The sequence below is a fragment of the Mesoplodon densirostris genome, chromosome 2, assembly GCF_025265405.1.
Source record: "Mesoplodon densirostris isolate mMesDen1 chromosome 2, mMesDen1 primary haplotype, whole genome shotgun sequence".
NCBI lineage: Eukaryota > Metazoa > Chordata > Mammalia > Artiodactyla > Ziphiidae > Mesoplodon > Mesoplodon densirostris.
In genome coordinates, this window is record NC_082662.1 from 145,593,544 (window position 1) to 145,607,131 (window position 13,588).

A 13,588-nucleotide genomic window follows, 5' to 3' on the forward strand; every position below is an offset into this window, starting at 1 on the left:
CGACTCTCTGCTCCCGTATCACACGGCCCGGAGCAGCACCTGGGTGGACCTGTTCCACACCACCGCGGGGAAGCTGCAGCGGCAACTGCACAAGGGAGAATATGACATATTCAAGTACGCAGCAATATTCGAGAGTGACTTTATCCAGGTCACGAAGAGGGGAGACGCGATTGACGTGCACAACTGGGGCGGCATGGTGACCATGGGCATCACATCCAGCAGCCCCGTCCTCCCACTCCCAGACATCATGCTGCTGGCCCGACGGGCCACCGGCTCTGAAAAGCACACCGAGCGCAGCCAGGCCACCAAGGGGAAGAGCCACAAGGCTGCAAAGACCTTAGAGCTCACCAGGCTCCTTCCCTTGGACTTCGTGAGGATCTCCACTCACAATCGTGAGAAACAACAGCTGCGCGTGAAGCTGGCCACTGGCCGCTGCTTCTACCTGCAGCTGTGTCCCCCACTGGACGCGCGGGAAGACCTCTTCGCCGAGTGGGAACAGCTCATTGACCTCTTGCGACCACCAGTGGACAGTGAAAGCCACACCTATGCCGTTCCCGTCTGGGACATGACCTGCATGCCTGTGTTCGAGGAGGAGCAGGACGGGAGGAGCCCGGCTGTGGAGGATTTCCAAGGAAAGGGGGATCGGGACCAGGTGAGCGCCAGCAGCTTCCACACGTGCCCTGAGGTGGCCGGGGCCACGCCTGCAGCTTCTGCTGGGGGGCACGGAATCCACCTGGACTCCCACAAGTCCGATACCATGCCCGATGTGGCCCCTGCGAAAGCCAAGCCTACTACACGGCTTGACAAAGCGTCAGCATCGCAGTCAACGACAAAGGTGGAGACAGCAGGGGTGGCAGGAGGCACCGCAGCGGGTGCTCTGAGCCCGGCAGTGATCAAGTCTCCTGCCGCTCAAGAGCAGAGCACGGCCAGAGCAGCCACAGCCAGCGACGGGCCTGGAGGAAGCAAAACCACCCTAGCCACTGGGGACACTGCCAGAACATCCCTGAGGAGCGGGAAAACGGCCTTGGCAGGTGCTGAGAACAATTCACAGTATGCTTCCAGCATGTCCACCAGCCTCTCCGCAGGGGCCGGCATGACTGTGGTGGGAGCAGAACCTACCAGCAAGACTGTCAAAGGAAGAGCCGACAGGGAGGATGAGGGGACCCTCGTCTCAAGCTTGCCACAGGAAGGCAAAGCGAGCGAACAGGATGGCAGCTCACAGAGAGTGTCCCAGGCCCGCAAGGGAAGAAGGGAGAGGAGGGAGCACTGGGGAGAGGACAGAACTCTGACGAGCCCCTCGCTCTGCAGTTCCGTGGAAAGCCACCAGGAGGCAGCGGGGAGCAAGACCATCCCCAAAGCAGCTGGCCCGTGCTCAGGCGGCCGCAGAGCCACTAGAGATGACCAAAAGGCCAAAGGCCACGGCAGCCCGGGGGGCAGCGAGCAGGGCACTGCTCCCAAAGGCATCAGCCGTGCTCCCATCACCAGTGAGTCCAAGACCTCGCACAAATCGGGCAGGAGCGTATCTCCAGCGCGTTCAGGTCCCACCACCAAGAGACTCAACAGGATCAGCTCTTTCTTCAGGAACATGAGAGCCAGACTTACCAAAAAGACAGTGGCCTCATCACGAAATAAACATGGGAGCACCCTGGCGAAGCCAGTGCAAGGGACCCGAATGGAGGCCATCCCAGAGACAGCAGAGAGTGGCCAGGGGCTGGAAATCGCTGGTGTGACATCGGAGACCATGGAGCCAGTGACCGTTGAAGCCCATCAATAGGACCTAGAGCTGGGAGCTGCAAAGGGGACCAGGGCTCTGGGAAGTACCCCTGGAGAGCCCACTTCAGCTTCCTTACTGCAATTTAAATAGAAAACCATACAATCTGAGAACGCATGCAGTGTTTTGTCTGAATTTCTAGGTCCCGAAGCCCAGCCGTAGACTCACAGTGGATTCTGTGATGTCACAGTCTGAGACCCAGTGTCCAGGCAAGGGCAGCCCCACCTCACACACATGCTCAGCGCCAACAGCAGTGCTCCATCTGGCTTCCACTCCTTTCTGGCTTTGCCCCTCAGGGCCATGGCTCAAAGTCAGACTATGGTCTGGGAAGCTCTCCTTCACTATCCCCCTATTCTTTTATTTATTTATTTATTTATTTACTTTTTGCGGTACGCGGGCCACTCACTGTTGTGGCCTCTCCCGTCGCGGAGCACAGGCTCCGGACGCGCAGGGGCAGTGGCCATGGCTCACGGGCCCAGCCGCTCTGCGTCATGTGGGATCTTCCAGGACCGGGGCACGAACTCATGTTCCCTGCATCGGCAGGTGGACTCTCAACCACTGCGCCGCCAGGGAATCCCCCCCCCCTATTCTTTGTATAAACGCTTATTCCCCCTGAAGGTGTGTAAACACAGCCAGAACATGCCCCCTCGGGCTATTCAGTGGACAGAAATAAGGGTGGCAGTATTAGCTAGCAATCAGAACAGCAAGCACTCTCATCTAGACTTAGCCGTTCCCTGCCCAGGTATATACCCTGGAGAAACACACATGTTCTAAGAAACAACTCTGAGAATGTTTAGAGCAAAAATAACTGAACAGCAAAACACGGGAAACAGCCCAAATTTCCATCAGCAGAATTAGTACAGCAGGATATGAAGAGACTGGAATATTCAATAGTGAAAAATAAATGAGCTACACACATTAGCATAGATCAACTTCTCATGATTTTTAAAAACATCAAAAGAATGGGATACAGTTCCACTCATGGAACCATTCTGAAACAAGCTCAAACAATGGATTGCATAGGGTACATGTTTAAAAAAAACGGTAGCTAAAAATGAGGGAAGAGTAAACCCAAACTTGAGGACAGTTTTCTCTAGGGTGGAAAGGCTAGGTCAAGGAGGTTGACACAAGGCTGTTAGTGCTGCTGGGAATCGTTCTGTCTCTTAAGCAAGATGGTAGGTACACAGGTGTTGTATTTTTCACATTTTACTAACTCTGAAATCAGGATGGTCCTACGATCACCGTGGCACTTGTGAGGAAGTGATTGCCAATGCCTTTCTCTTTTCATCACTTGTATTTATGCACAAAAATGATGTCAGAAAGGCTTGGCATCTTTAAATTACATTGATTTAAGGTAAAGTACAAGAACCCTTGTTTGGTTATTAGGAAAAGAAGGAACGATATGCCTATTTTACAGATGAGAACACTGAGGCTCAGAGAAGGTAACCTGCTCCAGTCGCACAATGGGATCTTTGCAGAACAGTGATCCACCAGCCCACTTCTTTATGCAAAGCCCTGTCTGTAGTATGCGAAGGAAGCAAGCAAACAAGCCTGAGATAGGACCAGCACAAGAACCCGAGGCAGCAGCATTCTTACCATCATGTTCCAAAACTACAGAGATGAGCGTCAATTTTTACTAGATTGAGGGGAGGGAGGGGCGGGGGCTGGGAGCCGGTTTTCGAACTTCAGTGAGCTCACAGCTCTTAGCTGGCCTTATCTCGAGGGAATCCATTCCACCCTTGAGCTGTGTCTGGCTCCCAGGCTTCTACCTCTAGCCTCTGGCATGACCCGGGCTGCAGCCAGAAACAGGCTCCCACCTGAAATTCCAGCGTTCACTCCTGGAACGTCCAGCATCCAGTCCTCCTCCAGACACTAATTAAACTTTTGAATGCCCTGCTCAGAAGGGTTTCTCCACACCAAATCTGCAGGAACTTTTTTCTTCTGGGGCTCCAAAGCCAAATCCTTAAAGCTCACATGAGGGAGAGTATTTGTTAGGTCAGAGCATCCTTGTTGATTGGACTTTCAGTTTGTGACGTCCACAGACCTCATCACGGGAGGGTGGGGAGAGGTCTCTTCTGTTGGTGGACGGAATGGTGGGCACTTGGTGGGGAGCACTGATGAGAAAGGGAGACAGCCCAAGACCTACACGTATGCACTGTTTCCCCTGGCCCAACAAGGTTCCTGACCCCAGGATTAACCCAGAGTTTCCGAGAAGACTAGGAGCTGCAGGGAGACACAATTAATGGTTTACTCTCCACCAGCTTTTCCTTGGACCCAAGGAGGAGAAATTACAAAAAGATCACATCACACTCCTTTCATCTTATGATTTCCACACAGGCAAGTGCAGGGAAACACTAGTCTGAAGGAAGAAAATGCATTAAAAACACGTGCATAGGGACTTCCCTGGTGGCGCAGTGGTTAAGAATCCACCTGCCGACGCAGGGGACCCGGCTTCGAGCCCTGGTCCAGGAAGATCCCACATGCCACGGAGCAACTAAGCCCGTGTGCCACAACTACTGAGCCTGTGCACTAGAGCCCGCGAGCCACAACTACCGAAGCCCGCACGCCTAGAGCCCGTGCTCCCCAACAAGAGAAGCCAAAAATAAATAATAAAATAAATTTACAGAAAAAAAAAACACGTGCATAGCCCCTAGCTGTTTATAAAGTTCTTGAACGTGTGTGCCCCCTTCCGATTCTCACGTCTTTCCATTTTGCAGATAAGCAAACGGAAGTTCAGAGCATTTAAAGGACTCGCTCAAGGTGGGAGGTGATGGTGCAGAGAGGGAGCTACCTCAGTGCAACAACTTTCAGACAGTGTGCCACCCCGGTCCCGCACACAGGTACACAGATGGTGGAGGAGACAGGCCAGCACGAGTAATGATCACAAATCTGAGTGACAAATACAATGAGAGACGTGTGGTTGGGGACGGGATCTATTCAGAGGAGGGCTTCTGGGGCATGGGAAGGAGTTATGGGTTAGGGAAGGCTTCACAGGGGAATTGGCACTCACCATCGTCCACGTTTACTGAGATTTTATGAAAGGACAGACTAAGGACCGCCACTGCCAACTCTGCCTTATTCGAGGCAATTAAACCATGAGCTTAAATGGTTCCAATTGATCCCATCATCTTACCTTCCTATAGAGTTCATCCAGTAGCTGAATTTGGGGGAGGCAAAGAAAAAGGACCCACACAAAACTTTCCCAGTTGAAGACACTGTTATTTTGGTAACGCACCTGAGTCCCTGGCAGGATGGGCCTGTCCTCCACGGGGGCAATGGGGTGTTTGGGAGAGGATGGGGGCCCTGCCCTGACGGGGCAGCTGGGGGATGAAGCAAAGGGCTTTGTGACCTTGATAGGTCACAAAGGGCTTTGTGACCGTGATAGGTCACAAAGGGCATCAGAGGATAAATAGGCTGTGCCGGGGGTTAGGCTGAGAAAGTGGTGACTTCTCTCACTAGGACGGAAGTTCACCACAGCCTCTTGGGGAGATAGAAACCCAGAAGCAGAAGTGAGGTGAGGCGGAGGGCAGCCTACCATAGCTCTCGACACACTTGAAGAGATTCAGCCTGGGCTCCAGGCGCCCTGCAGCGTCCCCGCTGGGATCATCTGTGCCCCTACCCACACCCCTGCCTCTGGGAGACCCTGAGGCAAACGTGGGGGCCTGTGGGGCAGGCTTAGAAGACCTGCCGTAGGGCCGCCTGTGTGACGCGGGAGCATCGCGGCTCGCTCTTCTGCCAGTGAGGCCGAGGGAGGGAAGAGCCAGGGACCCGCCTTCACCGCGCTGCCTGTCGGGATCAAAGACAGCCATGAGTGGCGACTCTCTGCTCCCGTATCACACGGCCCGGAGCAGCACCTGGGTGGACCTGTTCCACACCACCGCGGGGAAGCTGCAGCGGCAACTGCACAAGGGAGAATATGACATATTCAAGTACGCAGCAATATTCGAGAGTGACTTTATCCAGGTCACGAAGAGGGGAGACGCGATTGACGTGCACAACTGGGGCGGCATGGTGACCATGGGCATCACATCCAGCAGCCCCGTCCTCCCACTCCCAGACATCATGCTGCTGGCCCGACGGGCCACCGGCTCTAAAAAGCACGCCGAGCGCAGCCAGGCCACCAAGGGGAAGAGCCACAAGGCTGCAAAGACCTTAGAGCTCACCAGGCTCCTTCCCTTGGACTTCGTGAGGATCTCCACTCACAATCGTGAGAAACAACAGCTGCGCGTGAAGCTGGCCACTGGCCGCTGCTTCTACCTGCAGCTGTGTCCCCCTCTGGACACGCGGGAAGACCTCTTCGCCGAGTGGGAACAGCTCATTGACCTCCTGCGACCACCAGTGGACAGTGAAAGCCACACCTATGCCGTTCCCGTCTGGGACATGACCTGCATGCCTGTGTTCGAGGAGGAGCAGGACGGGAGGAGCCCGGCTGTGGAGGATTTCCAAGGAAAGGGGGATCGGGACCAGGTGAGCGCCAGCAGCTTCCACACGTGCCCTGAGGTGGCCGGGGCCACGCCTGCAGCTTCTGCTGGGGGGCACGGAATCCACCTGGACTCCCACAAGTCCGATACCATGCCCGATGTGGCCCCTGCGAAAGCCAAGCCTACTACACGGCTTGACAAAGCGTCAGCATCGCAGTCAACGACAAAGGTGGAGACAGCAGGGGTGGCAGGAGGCACCGCAGCGGGTGCTCTGAGCCCGGCAGTGATCAAGTCTCCTGCCGCTCAAGAGCAGAGCACGGCCAGAGCAGCCACAGCCAGCGACGGGCCTGGAGGAAGCAAAACCACCCTAGCCACTGGGGACACTGCCAGAACATCCCTGAGGAGCGGGAAAACGGCCTTGGCAGGTGCTGAGAACAATTCACAGTATGCTTCCAGCATGTCCACCAGCCTCTCCGCAGGGGCCGGCATGACTGTGGTGGGAGCAGAACCTACCAGCAAGACTGTCAAAGGAAGAGCCGACAGGGAGGATGAGGGGACCCTCGTCTCAAGCTTGCCACAGGAAGGCAAAGCGAGCGAACAGGATGGCAGCTCACAGAGAGTGTCCCAGGCCCGCAAGGGAAGAAGGGAGAGGAGGGAGCACTGGGGAGAGGACAGAGCTCTGACGAGCCCCTCGCTCTGCAGTCCCGTGGAAAGCCACCAGGAGGCAGCGGGGAGCAAGACCATCCCCAAAGCAGCTGGCCCGTGCTCAGGCGGCCGCAGAGCCACTAGAGATGACCAAAAGGCCAAAGGCCACGGCAGCCCGGGGGGCAGCGAGCAGGGCACTGCTCCCAAAGGCATCAGCCGTGCTCCCATCACCAGTGAGTCCAAGACCTCGCACAAATCGGGCAGGAGCGTATCTCCAGCGCGTTCAGGTCCCACCACCAAGAGACTCAACAGGATCAGCTCTTTCTTCAGGAACATGAGAGCCAGACTTACCAAAAAGACAGTGGCCTCATCACGAAATAAACATGGGAGCACCCTGGCGAAGCCAGTGCAAGGGACCCGAATGGAGGCCATCCCAGAGACAGCAGAGAGTGGCCAGGGGCTGGAAATCGCTGGTGTGACATCAGAGACCATGGAGCCAGTGACCGTTGAAGCCCATCAATAGGACCTAGAGCTGGGAGCTGCAAAGGGGACCAGGGCTCTGGGAAGTACCCCTGGAGAGCCCACTTCAGCTTCCTTACTGCAATTTAAATAGAAAACCATACAATCTGAGAACGCATGCAGTGTTTTGTCTGAATTTCTAGGTCCCGAAGCCCAGCCGTAGACTCACAGTGGATTCTGTGATGTCACAGTCTGAGACCCAGTGTCCAGGCAAGGGCAGCCCCACCTCACACACATGCTCAGCGCCAACAGCAGTGCACCATCTGGCTTCCACTCCTTTCTGGCTTTGCCCCTCAGGGCCATGGCTCAAAGTCAGACTATGGTCTGGGAAGCTCTCCTTCACTATCCCCCTATTCTTTTATTTATTTATTTATTTATTTATTTATTTTTTGCGGTACGCGGGCCACTCACTGTTGTGGCCTCTCCCGTCGCGGAGCACAGGCTCCGGACGCGCAGGGGCAGCGGCCATGGCTCACGGGCCCAGCCGCTCCGCGTCATGTGGGATCTTCCAGGACCGGGGCACGAACTCATGTTCCCTGCATCGGCAGGTGGACTCTCAACCACTGCGCCGCCAGGGAATCCCACCCCCCCTATTCTTTGTATAAACGCTTATTCCCCCTGAAGGTGTGTAAACACAGCCAGAACATGCCCCCTCGGGCTATTCAGTGGACAGAAATAAGGGTGGCAGTATTAGCTAGCAATCAGAACAGCAAGCACTCTCATCTAGACTTAGCCGTTCCCTGCCCAGGTATATACCCTGGAGAAACACACATGTTCTAAGAAACAACTCTGAGAATGTTTAGAGCAAAAATAACTGAACAGCAAAACACGGGAAACAGCCCAAATTTCCATCAGCAGAATTAGTACAGCAGGATATGAAGAGACTGGAATATTCAATAGTGAAAAATAAATGAGCTACACACATTAGCATAGATCAACTTCTCATGATTTTTAAAAACATCAAAAGAATGGGATACAGTTCCACTCATGGAACCATTCTGAAACAAGCTCAAACAATGGATTGCATAGGGTACATGTTTAAAAAAAACGGTAGCTAAAACTGAGGGAAGAGTAAACCCAAACTTGAGGACAGTTTTCTCTAGGGTGGAAAGGCTAGGTCAAGGAGGTTGACACAAGGCTGTTAGTGCTGCTGGGAATCGTTCTGTCTCTTAAGCAAGATGGTAGGTACACAGGTGTTGTATTTTTCACATTTTACTAACTCTGAAATCAGGATGGTCCTACGATCACCGTGGCACTTGTGAGGAAGTGATTGCCAATGCCTTTCTCTTTTCATCACTTGTATTTATGCACAAAAATGATGTCAGAAAGGCTTGGCATCTTTAAATTACATTGATTTAAGGTAAAGTACAAGAACCCTTGTTTGGTTATTAGGAAAAGAAGGAACGATATGCCTATTTTACAGATGAGAACACTGAGGCTCAGAGAAGGTAACCTGCTCCAGTCGCACAATGGGATCTTTGCAGAACAGTGATCCACCAGCCCACTTCTTTATGCAAAGCCCTGTCTGTAGTATGCGAAGGAAGCAAGCAAACAAGCCTGAGATAGGACCAGCACAAGAACCCGAGGCAGCAGCATTCTTACCATCATGTTCCAAAACTACAGAGATGAGCGTCAATTTTTACTAGATTGAGGGGAGGGAGGGGCGGGGGCTGGGAGCCGGTTTTCGAACTTCAGTGAGCTCACAGCTCTTAGCTGGCCTTATCTCGAGGGAATCCATTCCACCCTTGAGCTGTGTCTGGCTCCCAGGCTTCTACCTCTAGCCTCTGGCATGACCCGGGCTGCAGCCAGAAACAGGCTCCCACCTGAAATTCCAGCGTTCACTCCTGGAACGTCCAGCATCCAGTCCTCCTCCAGACACTAATTAAACTTTTGAATGCCCTGCTCAGAAGGGTTTCTCCACACCAAATCTGCAGGAACTTTTTTCTTCTGGGGCTCCAAAGCCAAATCCTTAAAGCTCACATGAGGGAGAGTATTTGTTAGGTCAGAGCATCCTTGTTGATTGGACTTTCAGTTTGTGACGTCCACAGACCTCATCACGGGAGGGTGGGGAGAGGTCTCTTCTGTTGGTGGACGGAATGGTGGGCACTTGGTGGGGAGCACTGATGAGAAAGGGAGACAGCCCAAGACCTACACGTATGCACTGTTTCCCCTGGCCCAACAAGGTTCCTGACCCCAGGATTAACCCAGAGTTTCCGAGAAGACTAGGAGCTGCAGGGAGACACAATTAATGGTTTACTCTCCACCAGCTTTTCCTTGGACCCAAGGAGGAGAAATTACAAAAAGATCACATCACACTCCTTTCATCTTATGATTTCCACACAGGCAAGTGCAGGGAAACACTAGTCTGAAGGAAGAAAATGCATTAAAAACACGTGCATAGGGACTTCCCTGGTGGCGCAGTGGTTAAGAATCCACCTGCCGACGCAGGGGACCCGGCTTCGAGCCCTGGTCCAGGAAGATCCCACATGCCACGGAGCAACTAAGCCCGTGTGCCACAACTACTGAGCCTGTGCACTAGAGCCCGCGAGCCACAACTACCGAAGCCCGCACGCCTAGAGCCCGTGCTCCCCAACAAGAGAAGCCAAAAATAAATAATAAAATAAATTTACAGAAAAAAAAAACACGTGCATAGCCCCTAGCTGTTTATAAAGTTCTTGAACGTGTGTGCCCCCTTCCGATTCTCACATCTTTCCATTTTGCAGATAAGCAAACGGAAGTTCAGAGCATTTAAAGGACTCGCTCAAGGTGGGAGGTGATGGTGCAGAGAGGGAGCTACCTCAGTGCAACAACTTTCAGACAGTGTGCCACCCCGGTCCCGCACACAGGTACACAGATGGTGGAGGAGACAGGCCAGCACGAGTAATGATCACAAATCTGAGTGACAAATACAATGAGAGACGTGTGGTTGGGGACGGGATCTATTCAGAGGAGGGCTTCTGGGGCATGGGAAGGAGTTCTGGGTTAGGGAAGGCTTCACAGGGGAATTGGCACTCACCATCGTCCACGTTTACTGAGATTCTATGAAAGGACACACTAAGGATCGCCACTGCCAACTCTGCCTTATTCGATACAATTAAACCATGAGCTTAAATGGTTCAAATTGATCCCATCATCTTACCTTCCTATAGAGTTCATCCAGTAGCTGAATTTGGGGGAGGCAAAGAAAAAGGACCCACACAAAACTTTCCCAGTTGAAGACACTGTTATTTTGGTAACGCACCTGAGTCCCTGGCAGGATGGGCCTGTCCTCCACGGGGGCAATGGGGTGTTTGGGAGAGGATGGGGGCCCTGCCCTGACGGGGCAGCTGGGGGATGAAGCAAAGGGCTTTGTGACCTTGATAGGTCACAAAGGGCTTTGTGACCGTGATAGGTCACAAAGGGCATCAGAGGATAAATAGGCTGTGCCGGCGGTTAGGCTGAGAAAGTGGTGACTTCTCTCACTAGGACGGAAGTTCACCACAGCCTCTTGGGGAGATAGAAACCCAGAAGCAGAAGTGAGGTGAGGCGGAGGGCAGCCTACCATAGCTCTCGACACACTTGAAGAGATTCAGCCTGGGCTCCAGGCGCCCTGCAGCGTCCCCGCTGGGATCATCTGTGCCCCTACCCACACCCCTGCCTCTGGGAGACCCTGAGGCAAACGTGGGGGCCTGTGGGGCGGGCTTGGAAGACCTGCCGTAGGGCCGCCTGTGTGACGCGGGAGCATCGCGGCTCGCTCTTCTGCCAGTGAGGCCGAGGGAGGGAAGAGCCAGGGACCCGCCTTCACCGCGCTGCCTGTCGGGATCAAAGACAGCCATGAGTGGCGACTCTCTGCTCCCGTATCACACGGCCCGGAGCAGCACCTGGGTGGACCTGTTCCACACCACCGCGGGGAAGCTGCAGCGGCAACTGCACAAGGGAGAATATGACATATTCAAGTACGCAGCAATATTCGAGAGTGACTTTATCCAGGTCACGAAGAGGGGAGACGCGATTGACGTGCACAACTGGGGCGGCATGGTGACCATGGGCATCACATCCAGCAGCCCCGTCCTCCCACTCCCAGACATCATGCTGCTGGCCCGACGGGCCACCGGCTCTGAAAAGCACGCCGAGCGCAGCCAGGCCACCAAGGGGAAGAGCCACAAGGCTGCAAAGACCTTAGAGCTCACCAGGCTCCTTCCCTTGGACTTCGTGAGGATCTCCACTCACAATCGTGAGAAACAACAGCTGCGCGTGAAGCTGGCCACTGGCCGCTGCTTCTACCTGCAGCTGTGTCCCCCTCTGGACGCGCGGGAAGACCTCTTCGCCGAGTGGGAACAGCTCATTGACCTCCTGCGACCACCAGTGGACAGTGAAAGCCACACCTATGCCGTTCCCGTCTGGGACATGACCTGCATGCCTGTGTTCGAGGAGGAGCAGGACGGGAGGAGCCCGGCTGTGGAGGATTTCCAAGGAAAGGGGGATCGGGACCAGGTGAGCGCCAGCAGCTTCCACACGTGCCCTGAGGTGGCCGGGGCCACGCCTGCAGCTTCTGCTGGGGGGCACGGAATCCACCTGGACTCCCACAAGTCCGATACCATGCCCGATGTGGCCCCTGCGAAAGCCAAGCCTACTACACGGCTTGACAAAGCGTCAGCATCGCAGTCAACGACAAAGGTGGAGACAGCAGGGGTGGCAGGAGGCACCGCAGCGGGTGCTCTGAGCCCGGCAGTGATCAAGTCTCCTGCCGCTCAAGAGCAGAGCACGGCCAGAGCAGCCACAGCCAGCGACGGGCCTGGAGGAAGCAAAACCACCCTAGCCACTGGGGACACTGCCAGAACATCCCTGAGGAGCGGGAAAACGGCCTTGGCAGGTGCTGAGAACAATTCACAGTATGCTTCCAGCATGTCCACCAGCCTCTCCGCAGGGGCCGGCATGACTGTGGTGGGAGCAGAACCTACCAGCAAGACTGTCAAAGGAAGAGCCGACAGGGAGGATGAGGGGACCCTCGTCTCAAGCTTGCCACAGGAAGGCAAAGCGAGCGAACAGGATGGCAGCTCACAGAGAGTGTCCCAGGCCCGCAAGGGAAGAAGGGAGAGGAGGGAGCACTGGGGAGAGGACAGAGCTCTGACGAGCCCCTCGCTCTGCAGTCCCGTGGAAAGCCACCAGGAGGCAGCGGGGAGCAAGACCATCCCCAAAGCAGCTGGCCCGTGCTCAGGCGGCCGCAGAGCCACTAGAGATGACCAAAAGGCCAAAGGCCACGGCAGCCCGGGGGGCAGCGAGCAGGGCACTGCTCCCAAAGGCATCAGCCGTGCTCCCATCACCAGTGAGTCCAAGACCTCGCACAAATCGGGCAGGAGCGTATCTCCAGCGCGTTCAGGTCCCACCACCAAGAGACTCAACAGGATCAGCTCTTTCTTCAGGAACATGAGAGCCAGACTTACCAAAAAGACAGTGGCCTCATCACGAAATAAACATGGGAGCACCCTGGCGAAGCCAGTGCAAGGGACCCGAATGGAGGCCATCCCAGAGACAGCAGAGAGTGGCCAGGGGCTGGAAATCGCTGGTGTGACATCAGAGACCATGGAGCCAGTGACCGTTGAAGCCCATCAATAGGACCTAGAGCTGGGAGCTGCAAAGGGGACCAGGGCTCTGGGAAGTACCCCTGGAGAGCCCACTTCAGCTTCCTTACTGCAATTTAAATAGAAAACCATACAATCTGAGAACGCATGCAGTGTTTTGTCTGAATTTCTAGGTCCCGAAGCCCAGCCGTAGACTCACAGTGGATTCTGTGATGTCACAGTCTGAGACCCAGTGTCCAGGCAAGGGCAGCCCCACCTCACACACATGCTCAGCGCCAACAGCAGTGCACCATCTGGCTTCCACTCCTTTCTGGCTTTGCCCCTCAGGGCCATGGCTCAAAGTCAGACTATGGTCTGGGAAGCTCTCCTTCACTATCCCCCTATTCTTTTATTTATTTATTTATTTATTTATTTATTTTTTGCGGTACGCGGGCCACTCACTGTTGTGGCCTCTCCCGTCGCGGAGCACAGGCTCCGGACGCGCAGGGGCAGCGGCCATGGCTCACGGGCCCAGCCGCTCCGCGTCATGTGGGATCTTCCAGGACCGGGGCACGAACTCATGTTCCCTGCATCGGCAGGTGGACTCTCAACCACTGCGCCGCCAGGGAATCCCACCCCCCCTATTCTTTGTATAAACGCTTATTCCCCCTGAAGGTGTGTAAACACAGCCA